General features: G+C 38.3%; 1 long non-coding RNA gene across 1 annotated transcript in view; it reads left to right on the top strand.

Moving 5' to 3' along the window:
• LOC122154010 overlaps positions 1-5,172 on the top strand; it is a 33,066-nt gene extending 27,894 nt beyond the window's left edge. The window contains exon 3 of the long non-coding RNA XR_006165882.1: positions 5,076-5,172. This is a non-coding gene — a long non-coding RNA (uncharacterized LOC122154010). The remainder of the gene's footprint in view (positions 1-5,075) is intronic.
• Positions 5,173-13,266: the final 8,094 nt, after the last annotated feature.

Below are 13,266 nucleotides of genomic sequence, written 5' to 3'. Positions count from 1 at the left end.
TTTAATGCAATCAAACATAATGTTTGCTTTGCTGTGCTTATTGGAAAGTGATTGCTAGCCTCAGAGCTGGTGATTTCAGTGTTATTACTATTACCTGTTTTATTTCCTGTGGATTTGTTAATATTTTTTCCATCTCTCTCTTTTATGGGAAGACTTTCCAGTGATACATCTTTCTTAGCTTAGTTCTTTGCCAAAGAACTTGTATGAATTGCACAAGTATGGACAAAGACTGGTCCAAATTTGCAGTACTGGGAATATACTGGGAATATACTGGGAATATTGTATTGTAGTGACAAGTTAATCAATGTCCGAATCTAGAAGGTTATGTTTTCTCTCAATATGCAGTGGGACAGGTAATCCCCATGGCTGGAAGGACAATGGGAGGGTCATTGGTGACTCACCTTTCGCTGTTGACTGGACAGCATGCATGGGGATGCAGCATGTGGAAGTGTGTAGATGATTCTTTTAATGACTTGGTAAATCATAAATAGATTTGGACACGGGTCATGTTCCTCAATGCTTTGTTGATTCAGTTCCTACGGATAAATCCAGTATTTCCCAAGAGTGATAGATAGAGCGCTAGAACTGCAGGACACTGCTCAGGGGAATGTTTTCTGGAAAGAAGGATTTTTTCACATCACTGCTGCCCATCTGTGGTCCTGACTGCCTAAGGGGCTCTACTACTGGGAAGAAGCTGGAGGGTGAGAGAACAGTAAGTGATTTGCAAGTGATAGGAATTGGTCACACAGAGTGATGACTAGAGCAGCCACATAATCCTTCATTGTTTTCTTTGGCCAAATAATATGTCTGGCAGAGAGGCTGCAATGAGGACATGAGCAAAAGCCTGGTAAAGGATCACAGGATCCTTCTGGGATGGAGGTGTAAAGGTGGATTTCACCCTCCTCTTTTTTTCTTACAAAAAGTGCTATTCCTGTGGAGATCAGCACAGAGTCATTTAGATAAGGAAATGCATTGAGGGGAGTATTCTTCTGGGGGGTATTTGAAGCATTTTATATAAGGGATCTATCAAGAAACCAACTGAAAATGAAAGGGAAAAGAAAATAAAAATGTTCACATAGATTGCCCCTGGTATCTCAGAGGAACTGCAGTCATTATGGTGGACTTGCTATAAATACATAACAGAAAACTTCCCCTGTGCCTAAAGATTCCATAATCTAAGACAAATGGTAATAAAAGGGAAAGGTGCAGGGGTTGTTGTAGCACAGGAATTTCCGGAAGGATTTGAACGAGAATTTTGCAGATATATATGGAGAGGTGCAGCACGGAAGGATCCAGGGCTCTCTTGACTTTTACTGGGTGAAAAGTGGTAGAAGAGCTTGATGTATATAGTTCCACAAACGCTAAACTCTTGGGGAAATGTAAGAGGACAGCACTTGAGCCAGCAATGACATGGGTGGGAGGGCAGTGGAAACACAAGGCTGAAAATTCTCATAAAGGGTAACCTTCTGTTAGGGTTGCAAGAACCAGAAGGAAAAAAAAAAAAAGTGCTTTCTGAGGGAGAAAAACCCAGAGCTCACTCAGCACTGGGGGCACTCGGAAAGACCGTTTGACACACTTGTGAGCAAGGACTTGGTAGCGAGTGAGCTGGTGCGAAGGCTGGAGCCAGTCCTTCACCACCTGTACATTAGGTAGACCAAGACATCCCCCTCATTTGTGCTACCCAAAAGCATGGAGTTGGATAGTCATACTGCTGGGCAGTAGCACTAAGTGGATTAACAGCATGCTCAATGTTGGCTCGTTTTCCAACAGTATTGTGGTTTGCAGTATGGAGAATGTGGCTGGCAGATCAGATGGGATATTTTTTGTCATAACATTTTTCATGTTAGGCCTTAGAAATTAAGAGTTGCATTTTGGTCTCCTTAGCTCAGAGCTACTTCCCCCCCAGTACTGTGCCTTCCCAGGTGAAGTAGAGACTGAATTTCACTGTTACGTTATTATATACATTTTATCATCGTTCAGGTGATACCATAACATAGGGAAGTTCAATGGGTAACCAGAGCCTAGGAAGCACTGACAGTGCTTATTTAAGCTGTGAGTTAGTCAGTGTTTTTATTTTACCAACAACTTTAATGCAGAATGACTTCATATTCTTTACAGGGCTAATGTTGGTTTGGACTTCATACTTACCTGCTTTTTTTTGTGAACAAAAAGCCAAACTAAACCAAACCAAACCAAAAACTGAGAATGAAAAATTTGGGACTGAATGGTGTACTTTTCAGCCAAAAGCTCCTGGTATGGGTCTGAGTTCTCTTTGAAAGGGCTCTGCTGGTGCTTCAGGATTTCAGTCTGGGTCCTCATGCCCCAAGACACATCACTGTCTTTTCATACTGTACATCCATGTGAGTTTTCATCCTGAAAGTCTATTATCATAGTGCAAGAATGAAAATGAAAGCTAGTCCACAGAAGGGGAGTTGGGCACTGGAGCCTTATTTCTGAATGCAAACTTTTTGGCTATTACTGAAAAGTGTTTCAATGGAAAATTGTCAGTTTTTTAATCATGTTTCTTTTCATTGCAAAGGGAACACTGTGTACCATGTACAAAGTGTTTTGTGATAAAAGATGTCATTTAAAAATTCAGACTTAATTTATTATGAGGACAAAATGATGGATCAGAAATTGAGCATTTGATATACCTTGCAAATAAGAATGAGTTAATATGAGTACAATTAATGCAGGAAAGAACTTGTTATCAGACACTTACTCTTTGAATGTCCCTCCATCCTATTGTTTAGAAGAACATATTCAAAATGCATTTCAGCAGTGTAAAGGAGAGCAATTCAGTGAAAGAGAGATGAGAAAGGAAGAGATTTCCGAGCATAGTGGATTTAAATAGTAAACCATAATGTGCCAGTAGCAGTCAGATTTTAACACTGAATATAATAGCAATATGGCTCTTCTCTGTCAGAGCTGTTTCTACATTAAGAACATTTAGTTCTTTGGAGAGGTACAGATTACAATTAAAGTGTTTGCTTCCCATGTTGAGTCTCCTTGAGTTTTGTTGCTCATCACACACAACAATAGTTTGAATGAATTAGATGTCATCACTGTTTGTGCCTGTGTACATCCACAGAACTGTGGTAGAAAAAACTGCTTAAACTCATTCGCCACTGACGTCCTATGGAACATGATAATTGAAATATGGGTATGGTAGGCGTGTTACAGAAAATCTGACACTACCACAGCAAGGCTGCTTTTAAAATAGCTTTCAGAGCAGGGGATGGAAGAGAGATTTAGCTGAAATAAAATGTTACTGATCAATTTGTGTGCTTTCTGAAGAACTAGAAATAGGACTTGCTATTACGGGCCAGCTACCTTGACCAATCTCTTCATATCCTTTGGTCAGTTGCCATTTTGCACATCTTAATTCAACGCAAATTATTCCATGACATAAAGAAAATAATCTCCCCAGTGGTTTACTTTTCTTCCAGAAGAAAATAAAATTCCAGTACCCGAACTTTGGCCAAAGCTCGACACAAATTTTAAAGTGATAAAATGCTTTATGGCCCACATACTATATGGCCCATATGGCACCAATTCTGGTAGTTTTCTCTGATGCCAGTTGGCTGGAATGAAACATGACCATAGATATCATATAGCTTTGGTAAGTAGTCCAACCAACATTACAGCATTTAGGATCAAAAAAAAAACCAAAACAAAAAACAACCAAAAACAACCAACCAACCAAAAAAACAGTTACTTCACTAGAAAATAACTAATTGATAGAATTGACAATTTAGGAATACCACAGAGTTTTGAGCCAGAATGTAACTGGATCAGAGGGGGAAATAGTGTCTCGTGGTTTTGATGTTAGGCATCCTAGATCATTGGAAGAATGGATGGGATGGATAACATTCTAAGGTCTATTGGATGAGAGGTGTCTGGAAGCATCTATTGCCCTGCCACAATAATGGTAACAAATGGATTCTTGAATCCCAGGATAACAACACTGATTTAGAAAAAGGGACATCACACAAGCACACATAGACCCACTGTGTTGTCTTATCCAAGGGTATTTGCTCAATAGAGTGATGGGTCTATAGCTAAAACTTGCTGCAGTTTGTGGTTAGGCAGCTTGACTTCTCAGTAGAACCCTTGTTGGAAAAACACAGCAGAATCTGTGCTATGCTAGACAAAGAAGTCAGCGCAGAACCAGAAGACAAAATCAGACACCTTAAGACATGGGACTGGTCATGTATTTGTACCTCACTGAAAGAGAGAATATAACCTAAAAACCACCAAAGTAGACAGCTTTGAGGGATAGTTTGCTTTTAACTGGTCTAAGCCACTTTTCTGAAAAAAAAAATGTCAAATGATAGCTTTGGCAAAAGGAGCCATTCAAAAATGCAGCCTGCGAGAGAGAGTGGAAGAGAGCTGCCCCACACAACGTGGATGTAACAACCATCCTGCTCTCACTTCTCTTCTCAGACTGGGTGGTGGTGAGCTTTGGGGTGACCTCCACAAGGCACAATGCAGAGTCCATGGCAGTGGGAGAGGAAGGGAAAAGTTGGGTTTAACCTTCAGCTGTGCTTACTAATTCCTGCCTGTTTGCCTTTGCCAGGAAGAGTAGTGGGAAGGAAATCTCCTGTGTGCATGTTAGTCAGGGGTAGCTTCAGTCAAGTCTTTGGTTTGAAAACAAGACAGTGATTTTAAGTCAGTGTATCTCATGAAATAATTAAGTCCCAGTTGTCATACTTAGTCAGATATTGTGTAATGGTCACATGCACTGTGAAAACACTCACTGGAATCAACAATGGTAAACATTATTTAATGTGATGAGTGTGGCAGGCAAAAGCCACTCCTTCAAAGTAATAAATCATATCACATTTCGCTACCTTTATCTTGGCAAGAAGCCATCAAGGCTTCAGGCTTTCATGATATATGAGTTGCTTTTGAAATGCTTTTTCATTAGGAAGAGTGAGTCTGCAAATGAGGTGCAATGAAATTCTGCATTTATTGTATCTTGTGATAGGCAGATTAAATGTACCTAGGCTGCAAAGCAACTGATCTTTAGTTTTTATCTGTATACTTCATCTGTGGTTTTTGCTTTTTTTCAGAACCGCTGTTGTCTTTCCAGTATCTTAAGTTTTTTCACTCTCATTGCCCACCTGCAACTCCGATTCTATTTCTGAAGGATGGTAGAAGGCTTAAATCTACTGGGACACGGTAAGGGGATTTATGCTTTTTCCCCCATATGTTGGCCCAGCATGCAATGACATACTCGTGTTCAGATTGGGCTCCGTTGGCTTCAGAGTGGCACAGATATAAAGTGAAAGAATGTAGCTGTGCAGAGTTTTGGTGGTGTGGGGACAGGGCAGAATCACCCTGCAACAGTAGAAATGCAGCGGTATTCCTTCTGTCTTTTATGTTTGATTAAATGTTAGATATGTGTAGGGACTTGTTCTTTTCTGGATGGTCCCACTAAAAGAAAAGGCTGGATCTGATGCATAGTCAATAACATTAGCTTGGAGATCAGGAGAGAGGAGATCAAGATCTGTATAAACAGTTTGGGGTTACAAACATTCAGTGAACTTTTGCTGGGAGAAATCAAATGTTAAAAGCATGCAAGCAGCAAGGGCACCAAGTACTATTGTGTGACTGTCTTAGGGTATGCCATAAGCCTGGCTGAGAGTCACTGCTGTAATTGTTATTCAGCACAGAAATTGGAAATGTACTTGGACTGCAAGTAGTCTGACCTGTAGAGGAAACCGTATCTCATGACATGCTGAGTGTTCCCAGGGGTGAAAGGCAGGAAGGAGCAGGATGCATCCAGTATTTCACTGTCACATCATCTTCCTGCCCTGCTAATGTAACCAAGAATCCACGGCAGAATTTCTTTTATGCTCAGTTAAAGAATTATTGACCTAAGCAGTTTTTCTGAAGAAACATCACAGGTTGAACTGTTGGCATCAAAAGTTTAAACTTCTGTGTGGTGTTGGAAGTGCCTCCAAATGGCCACTGATGGATTTGATTCTCTGTTTATTGTTGCTAATGTCACAAGCATGTTTTCCCTGATAGAGAGACCTCAATTTCAGACACATCATCTCCATAGTAATTGGTGATAAATCACCTCCACAGTGTCTGGGTTTCCCTGAAATGCAAAATGTAGTAGTTTTACTCTCAAGTTGTTTTGTTTCAGCCAGCTCAACTAAAATACCTTTTTTTAATACTAAAAGCAAAAAAGCATTTTCAAGAATGTTTTATGAAAAGTCAAACATTCAAATGAGAAAGCTCAGAAGTAAGGATGCACATGAATCTTCAAGTCAACTTGCTTACACTGTCTCTGTTTTTTGATAAATTATCACTTACTGCCTTCTCCACTTGCTCTCATGTCATTCTATGGGGATTTGCACAGTATTTCTTTCCACTCCCCACATTCAGTGTGTGGACTTGAAAATGGACTTTTTACTAACTATCCAAATGCTGTATTGAATAAAACTTCACTTATTCATTGTATCTCTCTAGTGCTTTGAATATTACTTCTAATGCTTTTGTGTATATAAATGAACTTATCTTCATGTAGTACTTTTCAAAATAGCAGGTGACATTGCTGTTTTACATTGGGGAAACTGGAGCCTGGAAAGGTCAAGTCTAAAACTGTAGGAAATGTCAACCAGTCTGGGGTTTCTAGACTGAAATGTAGATTATTTTTTTTTTACTTTTTTTTTTTTTTTTTTTTTTAAATACATCTTAGCGTTTAAAACACAGCTATAATTGATCTCAGCTGCAGCTGATGGCACTCAGCAAGTCCTGCCAATCTGACTGCAAGTGCCCAAGCCCAGGCATCTGGAAACCAGGAGTGATCCCACATGAGATAAGTGCTTGCCAAATATCATGGAGGAGTTCTGGGTCAGAGGATGAGCAGATTTCCATTCTCAGGGGTGTCACTTCAGGTCTGAGGTGTGAGATAATTTTTCCTTCTGTTGTTCTTCTCATTCAATATATTCTGTGTTTGGGCACAATGCAGGTGTTCCATGTAGGTGAAAGGTTTTGTCACATTTATTTGCATTTGGAAACTATTAATTTGAGGGTTTTGTTTTTAAAGCAGCATGTTTTTTTTTTTTTCTGTATTAATCCTCACATGCATTGGGTTTTGAATTTAAGAAATTTGTAAATGTAAATGCAAATGCAAAACATTTCTGATTTTTTCTCCTCATGCCAGACAAATGAAATGGCTTTTGCTTACTGTATTATATCCTGGAGTAAAAACATCTTTAGGAGTACCAGTCCATTCATTTTCTTCATAAAATTTATTCCAGATAAGCCTGTTTCTTTCAGTTTCCCTGGAGTTTTCCTGTTCTTTCCTCTGTGCTGTCTGACACAAGTCACACTAAAAATCAGAAACAGACCCTGAAGCAATGGGGAAGATGCAGTCACAGAGGTACAGCAACAATTAAAACCAGGATCATTGCAGAAGGTGAAGGAGACAAACATGGACATACAGTAACCCAATACTTTCTACACACTAGAAAATCACATAAGACAAACCTTTATGTTGTGTTTCTCTAAGGTTGTTTTAAATGGCTGTGATCCACTAGTTTTGAATGTGATCATCAAAACTTGTTTGTGGGTTTGGTTGATGATCAAGATCCTGCATAAAACCTTTTTCCTTGATAGGTGAAGTTATTGAGAGTAGGGTTGGCAGCATCCCTGAACATTACTTGCCTGTGTCTCATAATTTAAATGATAATAAGTGTTCTGGCAAATCTAATAAATCAGGTATGCATTGGCCTTTGCACACATACAGGGGATGGTACATGTGCACAAGTATCACAAGATCACAAGTATGCACATGTATTTGCCATTATTGATTTTTTTTTTGTTTGTTTTCTCTGATGATTTAGCAATATCTAAATGAAACAAAAATGTGGATGAAAACCATTATTACAAGACTTAAGTTGTGCTGAAATTTTTCAGTCTTTATTACGAGACAAAATTCTGGAGCGTCATTCTCCCAGACAGGAGTGAAGAGGCACAAGTGCTAATTAATCACTGAGGGCCAAAACTGTACAGAGTGCTTGCCCGTGCTTCATCTTGACACACTGATTCTACAAATGAAGAGTCAGCTCAGTATGTGGCATGATTACAATATGTAGAATTGTTTTGGAATAAAAGAGCACAGGTTTTTTTAGATTTTAAAGCTCTCCAAAATATTTTTTTAATTGGCAGTAAAACAGTAAGGCATTTAAAATGCAAACTATAACAATAAACAGGGCTTTGCTCTATTTACGGCTTGTGAATAAAGATTGCACAAAGATGGTAACTTTTAGTTTTGCATTAAGCCAGCTTCATTCTTCACTAAGCGAGGCACTGAGCTCATGTGATGGCAGTTCAGTGAGCCTTGCGTATGGCAGAAGTGAATCAATTACTGTCTGTGCCTTGCAGTGGATTGTCCCCCGTGAAATAATCTCAACCTGTCAAATTGTGACAGCTTGCTCTACCTGCACAAATAACACCATTTTCAGAAATCAAGGACTGCTGATATTGCTGTAATAGATCTAAAAGTGCATATTGATGTGATCTGCCGTTTCCTGCGAGATGGCATTTGAAGCTGCTAGTATGCTTAATATTTCTGCTGCATCAGCTTATTATCTAAGAAATGTGGATCAGATTTTTTTGAAAGAGTTCAGCATTGAACAAATCTCCATCTTGTTTAGCTCTGATACTTCCATCCTAATACATGAAAACCTGACAAAAAAAAGCTTTCCATACTTCAAAAATCACAAGCTTAACAACTGCCTGGAGAACATACTTGAGTATCCCAAACATATGTGCTACTGAAATGTGGTGTCCACAAACTCTATTGCAGCATGTACAAACAAATGTACTGGAGCGCTTCTCATCTTCCAGAGTCCTAAAGAGGTTTCCAGAGCACTCAGCCATATCCTTTGTGTTTGAATAGAGCTTGGCAAATGTGGGTTTTTTTCAGTGTTTTGACCAAAATGAAAATTGAATGGGAAGAAACTCAATTACAATCAAAGCAAGTTGGAGATCATTGATATTTTTCAGTTTTGCAATTAGTGGAGAAGTAGTGAGTGACCAGGCTTGGAAAAACTTTGCTTTGGTTAACCTGAAACAATTTGTTCAATGCAAATTAAAATACTTTAATTTCATGGGGGTTTGTTTTAGTTTTGCTTAAATGTTAGAAAAAAAAATTAAAAAAAGCCATTTTAAAAAGAAAAATTACAGTTAAAGATTAAAAGCTAAAAAATCTGATTTTGAAGTATTTTGAAAAAAGTCCACTTTTTTCTGACTGAAAATATTTTTCATTTTGACCAGATTTTACAAGTAGTTTTAGCTAGCTCTATTGAATTACCATTTGGGGAGGAATTAACTTTTGTCAAGACATTGTCTGCCCACCTTCATCTTGAAGAGTGCTGGCAGAGCTGGTGGGAGATAGATAAATATTGCCATTACTGTCCTGTTAGAAGCGGGATCATAGAGCCTTTAATATCTCATGGCTTTTTGCATCTTATCCAAAAGATGAGTGAATGAGCTGCATTTCCAGCCACAACAATAGATACATTGGTCAGCTTCAAGAGGCCATTGCTAACAAAACAGGACTTACAGATATGTAAAACTTCTTTCCTAAATTGTTCATTCATATTATTTATTTTTTGTGGTTTGAGCACACCTATGAATCTAAGTAAACATCATGTAGCTGCCTCTCTGTTCTAAATACAGTGCAACGGAAAAAAGAATTTTAATTTCTTCTTCTTTTGAGACAATGCATTTTTGAAACACTGTTGGTTGCCTTGACACTGTGAGAGTAGCCAGTTATTTTAAAGGAGCACTTGCTTGCTTAGAAGTGCAGTTCACCTTGATCCAGCCGTGCTCTCAGTAGGAAAGGATGGTCAGAGGCTAAAGTGATGGCTGACATAGGCTGCAAAGGCAGTCCATAAAGCTAAGATTTCAGCTTTTCTAACATTCTGGTAGAAGCAAAGAGCAATGTTTAAGTGTATGATCTGTGAAGAGCAGGCAAAGAGTGAGCATGACCAAGTTGTAAAAGAATACAGACCTGGTCATTGCATTTGACCTTTCTGAGTTACAGCAGCATCAAGGGGCTCAACAAGGTTGTGTTTCTGTCACACACTGTGTTGCAGGATGAGAGACTTTTCCCTGAAGAATTTACGATCTCAAATGATCGGCTAAACGGTGGGACTGATGCAGTATTTGTCTTTGCATTTGACAAGGAGCTTTAACACGAAGGGTAAAACATGTCCAAAGTAAGAATGGGGCAGAGTTGGGAAATGACCAGATTTATTGAGATTCAGTTCATTGCTTTTTTGTCATAAGGTAATCCGTCTTCCTCTTTGACTTATGCTGTGCATTTAATCAGGTGCTGAGTGAATATCTTACTCTGAAAATCCAAACTAATAATGGACATAAAAATTGTGGTAAATGATAAGATGCAATAAGACAAGTCATATCTTCCCTAATGACAGCATAATGAACTGAATTTAAAATGAAATCCTATCATGAACAGTCACGGCCCATTAGACAATGAAATTTCTTGTTAAACTGACTTTTTAAAAACACTTTGCAAAAAGTGAAAATGAAACAAAATTGCACAATGTTGTTGGAAGCCACTTGCAGCCAGATTCCAGTAATCTTTCGGGGTAAAAACTAACCAACTTCAGTGACTATTTTGCTTGAGCAAGGACATAACCTCTAAAAATGTGAACTGTGAATTACATGCCATCAAAATAATTTCAGCAAGATTTAACAGCTAATATCACCATTTAATGTCTACAATAGTGCACCCATCGAGAACAGATGGAAAAAGAAATAAAAAAAGAGGCGGGAGTTTCTTTGCTTTTGGTGATTGCTGCTTTACATGGATCACATAGAACAGGGAGAAACACGAAGTCCCCAGATGTTAAACACTACATGTCTTGAAGAAAACATCTCAGGAACAGCAAGTGGGGAGATTTCCCCAAAACAAGGTGCAGGGAATGGAAATGACTGGGAAGGTGCTTGTTTTTGTTGGTAAGTGTTCCAGAATAACCCTTTTATGGATGCCTGTGCTGTTGTCACTGTCATCTTCAAAGAAAATTAAACACAGCTTTCTCATCAGCAATGATTTATTCCAAACTGGACTTGGCATAAAAATTTAAATCGGAAAAAGATAACAACTGTAAAGTTCCAATTCTCATGGAGGAATGGAGGACCAGCAGGATGTAGGTTGCTATTGCTTGTCAGTCCTTTTGGAATCATCCAGCCGAAGGTACATTGAAAATGGGGTGATAAACTCCTAAGTACCTCAAACACTTTTAAAATTTTTACTCTTAATATTTTCTTTATTTACAATCTGAATGTTCCATATTATTTTGACCTCTTCTATGCTAGTTATTAGCCATGAGAGAAGTAGATTTCAATACCTTTTAAAAAAGTTTCTTTTGCTTCTTTTGAAGGAAAAGATACACTGCAAATGCAAGTTTATTGTTCCAGCAGTATTTACAAAAATAACGGATGTACAAAGAAAGTGTATTACATTATTGCAGGAATGTGTTTTTCTCTTTGTTTGGTTTTTTGTGTGTTTTTTTTTTTTTTTTTTTTTTTTTCCTTGGTCTTTTTAAGAAGGAGCATCTGTTCTATAGCCATTTCTGTGCTTGGGTAATTCATCTAATGATTGCTTGGGTAATTCATCTAATGATTACATGGATGTTGGTCAGGAGACAACACAGTACTTTGTAGACAAAGCTGTTAAGCAGCTAGTAAACACAGGCTTATGTAGTTTTAAAGGAGGCAAAAAGAAGAAAATACACTGTTCTGCATGATATACAATGCTGGATATCATCAGTCTGTATTTCTGAAGGAGCTGCATGTTTAGTTGCTCTCATTGTTCCCAGTGGGAGCTCTCACACCAACTTCTTTTGAAATCTGACCATTAGAGATTATTTTGATCCATCCTTGATTATGAACAGAAAAGCTAAAGTAAATTGTTCCATCAATACTAGTTTATAATTTTAGTTCAAAGATGTCTAGGGTACTTGTATACAGGGAGTAGCTCTGAGTAGAAGGTAATTGCGTATCTTATTCAATGTATGTATGTGGCATACGTTGTTTAGAATTGATATTTGAGGAAGGAAAAGTAAAATGGAGAGGATGCTGCCTGGAAGACTTATGTGATTTTAAAGAATTGATTAAATTTTAACTTGGCTTATTTGAACTGAGATAAAAATGGGACAGATAGATTTATTCTTAGTTTACTGTGATGAAAATAGACCTTGATTCAGGTGTCACTTTCTGTCCTAATCTGCTGCCTTTAATTTTGTTGTTCTTGGTTTATGGCAAAGGAAAGAGAATTGGGGCTATAGTGTTTGTGTCAGCTGGTAACATGGGCTTGCAGCCAGAAATCATTTTGCTGGTCAACCAAAGCATTTGCCGATAAATTATCAAATGCCCAGTCCTTTTGACCCTGAAACTAGTTATTCAATTGCTGCGGCAACATCTATGGAGCAAGGAAAGAGCAAGTTGTTCTTTCATTTTGCTATTCCATATGGTTAAGCAAAAAATAACTGGTTTCCACTTTCAGCAGGTCATAGGAAATAACAAGCTGGTACTGAAATAAAACTCCCTTGTAAGGTTAAGGATACAGTACCAATGTGATAATAAAAATACACTTAAGCATCTTAAACAAAAGCAAGCTCTGCTTTGGAAGGAGTTCTGGAAGAAGTGAACTGAGCTAGATAAGCCTTGGCTAAAAGACCAAATGGAGTCAGCAGTATTTAGCCTAAAAAACCCTCCCCTCTCTAGTTCCAGTTGCAGCCTTGGAGCTTTTAAAACTCTGCCCATCCTTTAAGCATCTTCCTGCTCACAGGATGAATTTCATCAAGAAACACTAAGCTTTTAAAACAAAGAACAAAAAGACAAATAAAATCCTGTGCATTAAATGCCGTTTAACCTGGTGAAATTTGAGTTGCATATTATGAGTTAAGGGGAGGGAAATGAGAGATGGAACCATGCTAGCATTCTCAAATGTCAATGTTGTACATTAAAAGAAAATAAGTCACAATTAAGAGGCAATCTTTACTGTATTTCTGCAAGTAGTCCCTTGTATAACATTAAGCATAAGGGCCTGAAGCTCATACTAGCATCTGTAGAACAGGCTATTTGGATAGGTTGAATCCCAGTGCCACTTCAGCGTGCTTCATTCATTAAGCATAAACCAGAGATAAAAGCATAGCTCTGTGTGCATACGTGCACACTTTGGACTACTGCATTAATGACTGCAGAGTACAATTG

The sequence above is a fragment of the Tyto alba genome, unplaced genomic scaffold (genome assembly GCF_018691265.1).
Source record: "Tyto alba isolate M040663 unplaced genomic scaffold, T.alba_DEE_v4.0 Super-Scaffold_10, whole genome shotgun sequence".
NCBI lineage: Eukaryota > Metazoa > Chordata > Aves > Strigiformes > Tytonidae > Tyto > Tyto alba.
Note: the sequence above shows the minus strand (reverse complement) of the source record. Positions and strands in the feature narration are given on the sequence as shown.